At 37.9% G+C, this 9,006-nt stretch overlaps 1 pseudogene; it reads right to left on the bottom strand.

The window, feature by feature from the left end:
* Positions 1–3,131, bottom strand: part of LOC144709597 (cytochrome c oxidase subunit 3-like) — a 9,914-nt pseudogene extending 6,783 nt beyond the window's left edge.
* Between the last annotated feature and the right edge of the window lie 5,875 nt (positions 3,132–9,006).

Below are 9,006 nucleotides of genomic sequence, written 5' to 3'. Positions count from 1 at the left end.
TTATAGCCAAGTAATTAACAACTCAATTATTAAAACTATCTCTAAAGGCCAATCCTTGTGGAGACGACCTTACTGTACCTATACATTTGAGTAAGTTTATATCTTTTTTATCAAATTTACTTGATTGTAGGCATATTAAATTTACAAAAATTATTAAATTTCATTACACAATTTGCCTCCATCATCCCTCATCAACTTTGATTTCCTAGGATGACTTAGGATATGGTCAACTAACTCTAATTGGTCATCAGAGTTAGTACTGATGTGTTCATAAATCATCATAGAACTCTTATAAGATATTTCACTGCCTGGGCCAAGGACTTTATTGCATCATCTTCCTTGATCTATATCCTATTACACTGAGGGTGGACAATCTAATCTTGACCACACAATCTTCTTTGTGCACTTCTTGATGCACCTGAACTAAGACTATTCAGAATCCCATGATTAAAGACCTGTAGGTCATATTTGAAGTATAAATGTCCATCCACAAGATGACTTTGGTGTCTTTGGTCTGAGGACCACTTACACAGCCGTGACATGAATCAACCTGATTAACAGTTTGGTATAATACCACTCAAAGATTCCTATAGTTCAATTTAGTGGACTCTTTTAACTAAAGATGACTGATATGTTTAAAAATATGTGTTTATAGGTCGTTATTTTAGGGATTTTTTGAACTTAATCACTAAAATTTTTCGAACTTAATCAATTGAACCCTAGGGAGGCGATAGGGAAATTCAATTTTTATCAGATTAGGGATTAGCACTCTAGGTTTAACAGATATAGAATTTTTTACTCAGATTTAACAGATTTTATGATTAGTTAGCAATTCTTGATAAGAATTGCTAACTAATCCCCAAACTAGGTTATTTGAATGTTCAATTGATCTTAGATTTTCAGAGTTACAACATTACTTTTTACTTATTTAGTTTAGTCACTAGACCCCAAATCAAATCACTAGTATTCTTTGTTTATTTTACCTAAAAACTTAATTCAATATGAATTATGTTTTTGTTGGATTATTTAGTGAACTAGGAATGATTTGGAGGAGATAGTCTATCCTGATTGTTTATTATTTTATAGGGATTAATCAGCACTTCTCAAGGACTAGAAGCCCTAAGGTAATATTTTCTGTTTTTTTTGCATTTTTATATGATTTATTTCTCACGAGTTTGGAAATGATAAGAAGGTTTTTTTTATCAATTTGTTTTTCATCCTAAATGACTCAAAATTGTAAAAATGTCCTAAAATAGTAAATCATGAATACGATTCACGATTTGCTAATTTAAGGAACACGAGATTAAATTGGATGATTTAAGTGATGCATATAATTCAAAATGGTTAATTGATACTCAAGGAGTACTAATTGAATTAAAAACAAGGTACAATTTATGAATAACGATGTCTAAAATTGGAATTTTGGAAAAATGAACTAAACTACGAAATTGGAAAAATTGAACGCCAAATCAATTTAAAAATTAATTCAAATTAAACCTTGAAGTACCAGGAGCGATCAGTGACTCGATATGGGCGAATTCCGTGTGACGAACACCCCAATTTTCACGAATTTTTGCTTGGATTTGGGGGAAGAATGCAGCGATGTATCTGCAAAATTGTGGTCCAAATCGAGCTCTAATTTGCGCGGGGTCGATTCTTGAGTCTTCAAGGAAGCTAGGCCTTCCTTCCTTGAACTTAAAAATAAAAAAAAGCGCTCAGTTTCCATTTTTCCCCCTTTTATCGCCGCGGAATCAGAAGGACAGCTTCTTCTGATTGGCTCCTTGGGCCTTTGCGTTGCTCCACTCCATGCGCGCCAGTACGCCCTTCGCCACTTAGCACAGGTGAGCGCCAAAACTGGCCCAATAAGGGCCAGTTTAAATAAAAAAACATTTAAATTAAAAAACAAATGGAATAAATCAAAAAAATTGTTTATTAATGCAAAACAATGTTTATTACTTTTTAAAATAAGTTTTATTATTATTTTCATTTCATTTATAACAATAGGTCAATTAATAGCATTAAAATTCTTATAATCATCATTTTAAAACCATTTAAGATGCATATATTGACCTACTCATTTATCAAACGTATTGTTTAACTTGAAATTTAAGGAATTTCTTTTTTTAACCTAAAATCATGATAACATGCTCTAAAAGTTGATGTTTTTAAGCATTAGAAGCCCAAAAATATGATGAAATTAGCACTTATTTAGCTCCTATTTGCATGTTATCATGGGATTCTGAAGTAAGACTATTAAGAATCCGATGATTAGAGACCTGTAGGTCATATTCAAAGTATAAGTGTCCATCCACAAGATGACTTTGGTGTCTTAGGTCTGAGGACCACTTACACAGCAATGACATGAATAAACCTGATTAACAGTTTGGCATAATACCATTCAAGGATTCCTATCGTTCAAATTAGTGGACTCTTTTCACTACTGATAACCCACTATCTATCCTTATTATCCCCACACTAATGCTTATGAGACAACCCATACTCATTATATGAGTGAGGTTTGATAGTGAAATTCTCTCGAGATACTTAAATGTCCTTGTTGACTATTAGTTTAATAGGAATATTCGAACACATGCTTAAAGAACAGTGATCTCCATACTATGATCTAATCATAATTCACTTAATATGATCATGTATTCATGTTGTTTGTTATAATCGTCACACATGCACTATAATGAATATGTTCTAATAATGAACAATAAACAACATGTGGAATGTATGATTGGCTTATCGGCCACATATATTTACATCACTAAATACCTCTGATATCTATCGAAGGTGCAAAGGAAAAATGAGGGGAAGCTCGAAACAGAGGAAAATAGAACAGAGTCCTAACTGTATAGTTTAAAAATAATAAAACCATATCAGAGTCCTAACTGTATAGCCTTTTTATGATGTCCTTATAACGTGAATCATATAGGACATTGTGCCACCATATAAACATGGTATATTCGATAAATATTAGACCCAAATGGAGAAGTGTTGCATGACTTTGAAATCGGTGCACATACATCAGACCTTCTATAACGGTTGTGAAAGCTCTGAGTAAACTCAAAATAGGCCATACACTTGGATCTACCAAATTATTAAAAATGACTCTGAGATTCAATCATTAAATATTTAGCCCTAGTTGTATCTAAACGTCACCATAAACCCATCTCATCAAGTGGTTAATGAGGATGGTCTTATTTTCTTTTTACTTGACAAGACAAACAAATAGAAAGGAATGGTTCTTAAGTTATGCTAAAAGAATAAAATGAAGAGATTTGTAGGTTTGACCAACAAACTACGTGTGAAAATAAAAATTCCTAACGAAAAATGGTTACTATCACTATTTCAAATGCCTCTCCAATTCGAGGGCACAAAAGAGAAGTGTGTGTTCTATTCAAAAGTAGATTGTCGGATATGCCACAGCTTTTGGAAGTCCAATTTGTTTATTTTAGAAAGCTATATCATAGATGAAAGAGTCATCGATATTTATGATATATCTATGATATATCATAGTGAATTCATAGTCATCCATCCACAATATGTCCTTATTGGTTTAGGTAATCAGATCACTTATACTACCTGATTGATGTTTATCTATAAAATCATCTAGGGATTCATATGGATCAATTCAGCGAACTCTTTCTCCAAAGACTACCTAAGGTTTATGATTGGTGTGTCCACACTAGAGTACCCAAAAATGATTGTATTAAGATCTCATATGAGTTAACTAGCTCATTTCTCGTATCCATATACTTCATTATAAATATCACATGTGAATAATAATTAATATATATTTCTAGAAATTAAATTAAATCAAACATGGTAGTGTGATCGAATTGACATCCACATAATATCCATCAACATTCCAAGTGAACTAAAACCAATCACCCGTATTAAATAATCCCATCTTTTCACAATGGCAATAAAAACATGATGAGCTAGGGGCTATGCTAGTGAGTTTGATATACTGTTGGCTAAATGGACCTGTTTTCCCCAGAATATATCCTCAAGTGATGATCACCCTAATCAGGTGAAATTACCGCAGAATGTGCTTCAATCCCTAATAAGACAAGATTTTTTGCATGAGCTATTTCTCCATTGTTGTCACACAGCAATAAAATATTTTATGAGACTAAAGGAATAATCCCAAGCTCTGTGATGAATTTCTTTAAGCAACCTGATGCCAGACGCCATCAATGATGTCATCTGTCAAGTATCGAGACGATGCTCGAATACCAGTACGATGTCGATTGTTGTCCTTTACGTTGTTCGACAGATAATTCCCTAAGGGGATGTAACTATGTGATACGACGAATCCTAGGCGGAGGTACATGCAGGCCCCGACTCGTGTGGATTCATTGAGTTCCGAGCTCTGGGGTGGCCGACTGGTGATGGTGACGGTGACCTTTTGACCCTCGTCGGAGCAACAACAATAGCTACAACGTCGAACAAAATAATCCTGTTGACGCTGGTGATGTAGTTTTCTCGATATATTCTCTCACCCAAACTAACCCGAGCGTGGTGGAGTGCAGTCAAAAGATATACTGAAAGATGTAATTTAACTAATGAGCAAGGGGAACATCGTACCCCGTCGGTGATGGTGTTTGTCGTTGGTGTCGTCGTTGGTGCGCAAGCAAGAGTGGGCAAATAGGCAGATGCGTGCCGTAGGCGGGCACGACATAGCTCGACAGTCAACGAAGAAGCACGCTGGCACATGATGCTGGAGGATGAGGACAAGGCACGGGGCTCAACAGCAATGACGTGGAGCACGGCAATAATGGTGCACAAACGACAGCGTGCGACGTGGTGGCAGTAGTAATTTCTTGGTGGCAGGACTCCAACATGAGGTGCGGCAGCGACGGCGGCGGCGGCCGACGGTGGCAATGGACAACGGGTCACGTGCGTGGCAGTAGCGCGGCGATAATGATGGCAGTGCACGACGATGGTGAGGGCAACACAGATCACAGACAGTGTCGATGGCGGCTGGGCGTGGCAGCGGCAACAAAGGTGCATGGTTCGTGGTGACAACGCGATCAAACGGGGAAGGTGATTTGTCCTTGATGCTGGACAGCTAGTCAACTACGCGGATGGTGGGCTCCGCGGGCATAGCAGGTCCACGGTGATAGAATGATGTAGTTTCACCAATGGAGGTTGCGGACGCTGGTGTTGACCTCAACAGTCCTTCACAGTTTTGTGCGAGCGCACGCAAACTGCTAGGAAGCTTCGAGCGTCGCTTGGTCTTAGTAATGTTTTGCGACCGTTCCAATGGCAGAGCGCGGTAAAAAAAAATGAACTGGCAGGGGGACTCGAGGCAGCGTCGTTGAACGGACCGGTTTTGTATCTGACCAATGGGTCAACACCTACTAACACGTGTCGAGAATGCGTGCGGTTGCGGGATCATGGTGCAGCGGTGCAACGATTCCCATTTGTTGACGAGGGTTGTTGACTGTGATGCATCCATAACCACAATGGATGTGGTCTTGATCAAGCAACAAAGCCGAGTGCGAATGGACGGTGCATCGGTGTTCCATGCCGGCGTCGTAGAGTGAGGGGCAACGACCCAAAGATTGACCTTTCCTCACCCCTGTTTTCATCCGCTTCACCCGTCTTCTCCTTCTTCTTCCTCCTACGTGAGATATGAAAATGAACGTGTGACTTCCACACTAACAAAACAGATCTGAAACTGTTCAGTGCCCATCATGGCCGTATTTAGGGCCATGATGGGCCATTACAAGAGGGTCCACTATGGGGCCTCTATGACATGGGGCCCCATTTGACAACAAAATAAAACTAAGAGAACAATTGACACATGAAAACAAGAATGAAATAAATCAAATACGGCACAATCACGAGCATGAAGTACGAACAAGAACACAAACACGAACACAAATATGGATACAATAAAACAATGATCATAGTGAACATGTGCAGACGTGTTCTATATAGGGTATTTGAATCCGGCTGTCTTCACTTGTGCCTTGTCTTGCCGATCAGGTTGGACGCGAACTGGCGGGGCTGTTGATGATGACGATGTTAGAATATGTCTCCGGTGGAGCGGGTTGGCACGCTCCATCACAAAGTAACTTCTTGGCAGTTTTGGCTGCTAGAATATGTTCAGCTTTTATCGTGGATTCTGCAGTGATGCTCTGCCTAATACTCTTCCCAGATATTGCACTTTTGTTCAGTGGAAGATGAATCCAGATCTTACTATCATCTATGCTTACAGTCATCTTGATCTGGCTAGAAATTTGATTCAGTGTAACCTTGGAGCTTCAGCTCCTCTCCACCATAAATTTGGCGTAAATCCCTAGTGCTTCCTCAAAACTTGAGCGTACCTTTCACTACTACCTAGTGTTGTCCTAAAATCTCTTGGTAACAGTTAGAGAAAATGCTATATCAGGATTAGTACATAGCATTGCATACATGATGGTTCCGAAAGTCAAAGAATAGGGAGCTTTTGCCATCAGTGCTCTATCTTCAAGATCCAATGTGAGTACTCCTTAGATACTTGAACTCCATATCGGATCGATTAAAAACTCTCTTGGAGTTATACTGGACAAACCTTTTTGAAAATGGTGTCAATGTATGTAGGTTGTGAAAATCCTACAAATGTTATCTATCTATCTATATAGATACTTATTCACAATGCATAGGCTTATTCTCCAAATCCTCCATGGAGAAGTTTTTGAACAAAAAGGCCTTTATAAATGATAACATTTCTACCTCATTCTTAATGAGTGGAATGTCATCCACATATGTAACCCAAAGTGGTCATGCTCCTACTAGTCTTCTTGTAGACATAGGGTTCACCTTCATTCTTAATCAATTCATATTGTTGTATAGACTTATCAAAACTGGATAGATTCCAGACTCTATAGGCTAGCTTTAATCAATAATTGGATATTTCCGCAAGGTTTCTGCTTAGGAAAGTAGTATTGATATTCATTTCTACATCTCATAATCAAATTGTTGTGCTATGGGGAGAGGGGTTCTGAAAGAATTAATCATGGAAATTGGCAAAAATGTTTCATCATAGTCAACTCCTTGCCTTTCACGATAACTTTTTACAACTAACATTGGCTGATATGTATTGAGCTGTCCATCTGCACTGATATGTTTCTTGAAGACCCACTTACACATGATAGCTAGTATATTTACAAGAGCTCAATTAAGTACCATATTTGGTTTTGCTGAATGAACTGAATGTTAGAATCCATCATATCTCGCCATTCTAAGAGTTTGAATCTGAACAGTGTCATCATATGTTGAAGGTCATCATCCTTAAGATATAATCTCTCAGCTTTACCTGATGCACTATGTCCAATATGGCCTTCAGGTTGTCTCACTATTCTTCCTGACTAAGTTGGCTCTTGCATTTGTAATAAAACATGTACAGGAATTGAGCCCTCATTTGATTAGGTAGTACTTGCATTTTGACTTGTAATTTTGTCCAATACTACTTTTGATGTAGTACTTTTGTTTTGACTTGGAACTTCTTCCAACACTACTTTCTACCCACTATCTTTTTGTTGAACATTGTCATCCTCTAGGAATATGACCCTTTTTGCAAAGACTTAATAGCAATATTTTAAAGACAATAATTCTCTAGATCAAAGCATGACATTCAGTTCCCACAAAGATAGAAGAAAATATTGTTCGATTTCCCACCCTCAGGTCAACCTTGCAATGCTTAGCTTTCTTCTTCTTGTCAAAACTTGTCGGTGATTGAAAATACTACAAACACATCGGGTATCCAGTAGCCATGTTGTAGAATCTCTACAAGCCAAGTAAGTATGTAGCACATAGATACCTCAAGTATTGCCATGCCTCTTTTGAGCTGTCTTGTTGAGGTACTTGATATATTTCCTCTTCTCTTTACCTTATCTTCTATAGTGGAAGCACATGCTCTTTTTGCTGTTGGCCTTGTTTGCTAGTGTTGCTTTCACTTTCGTCTTCTCCTCGTCACCTTTTGAAGCTTATATTATCCTTCTCTTCTTGTTTCTCCTACCACCGAAGAGTGTCGGGGTTGCATTCAGTGATAGTAGGCATGTTGAGTTGTTCCAATAGAGTGGTATGAAGTTTATTTATGCCAAATTTTACAATGACCTTGGATATTGAGCTAGGAGGAACTAGAGAATGAGGTCCATGATCATGTTAATGATATGTTGAACTTCCAACACTGCCAATATCCATATCTAATTAATCATTTTTACTATATAACTTCAGCCCAAAGATGACTTGGCCATACAAGCTCGTCAAATTTTTTTTGATATCTCATATCTCAGAGTCCCATGAAATCAAGTAAAATAACACTCAGCCCCATATCTTCATGTTTCCCCCACAAATCATTGCACATAGACGCTGGCATGTAGCACTAGACTGTGATGGAATCATCTTTCCTCTTTTGATACTCCATTCTCTCCGCTTTAGTTACCTCTAATGCAAGATCAACTGGACCATCACTCTCTAGGACACACACAATGTGCTCAAGATCCAGAACAATTTTAAGTTTAGGAGGCAGTTAATAGCATTTGGGCTAGCCAAGGGTTGGCATCAAATATCCCATGTATGGGGTTGCATAATGATATACTTGCTTGCAGTGATATTGCACGATAATTTTAATGTCATACCCAAATTTAGCTCTTGATATTTTTTTGCAAAATGAACCTTAAGCGAAGGAATAGATTATATCATAGTAAGGATCAGACTCTTAAAATATGTTCTAGGTCCTGGAGTAAACGCCCACCAATCATAATGCATACTATTGAGCACCCTCTGATGGGACTTGGAACTCATTACAACATGGAATCATATTTTGGTCCCCAACTTTCATGCAGCCTAGAGTATAACCCCACTAACCCTAAGTTTTGGCTGAGCAATACCATCATCACTTGAGATTAAGACGTTAAATTGTAATCTTAAAGTATACTGATAACACATAAATTATGGGGTTAATTCTGGGACAGTTAGACCTTTTTATGCATTGAAATGGATATA

Source organism: Wolffia australiana, chromosome 11, assembly GCF_029677425.1.
Source record: "Wolffia australiana isolate 7733 chromosome 11, ASM2967742v1".
NCBI lineage: Eukaryota > Viridiplantae > Streptophyta > Magnoliopsida > Alismatales > Araceae > Wolffia > Wolffia australiana.
This window is presented reverse-complemented; position numbering and strand designations above follow the sequence as displayed.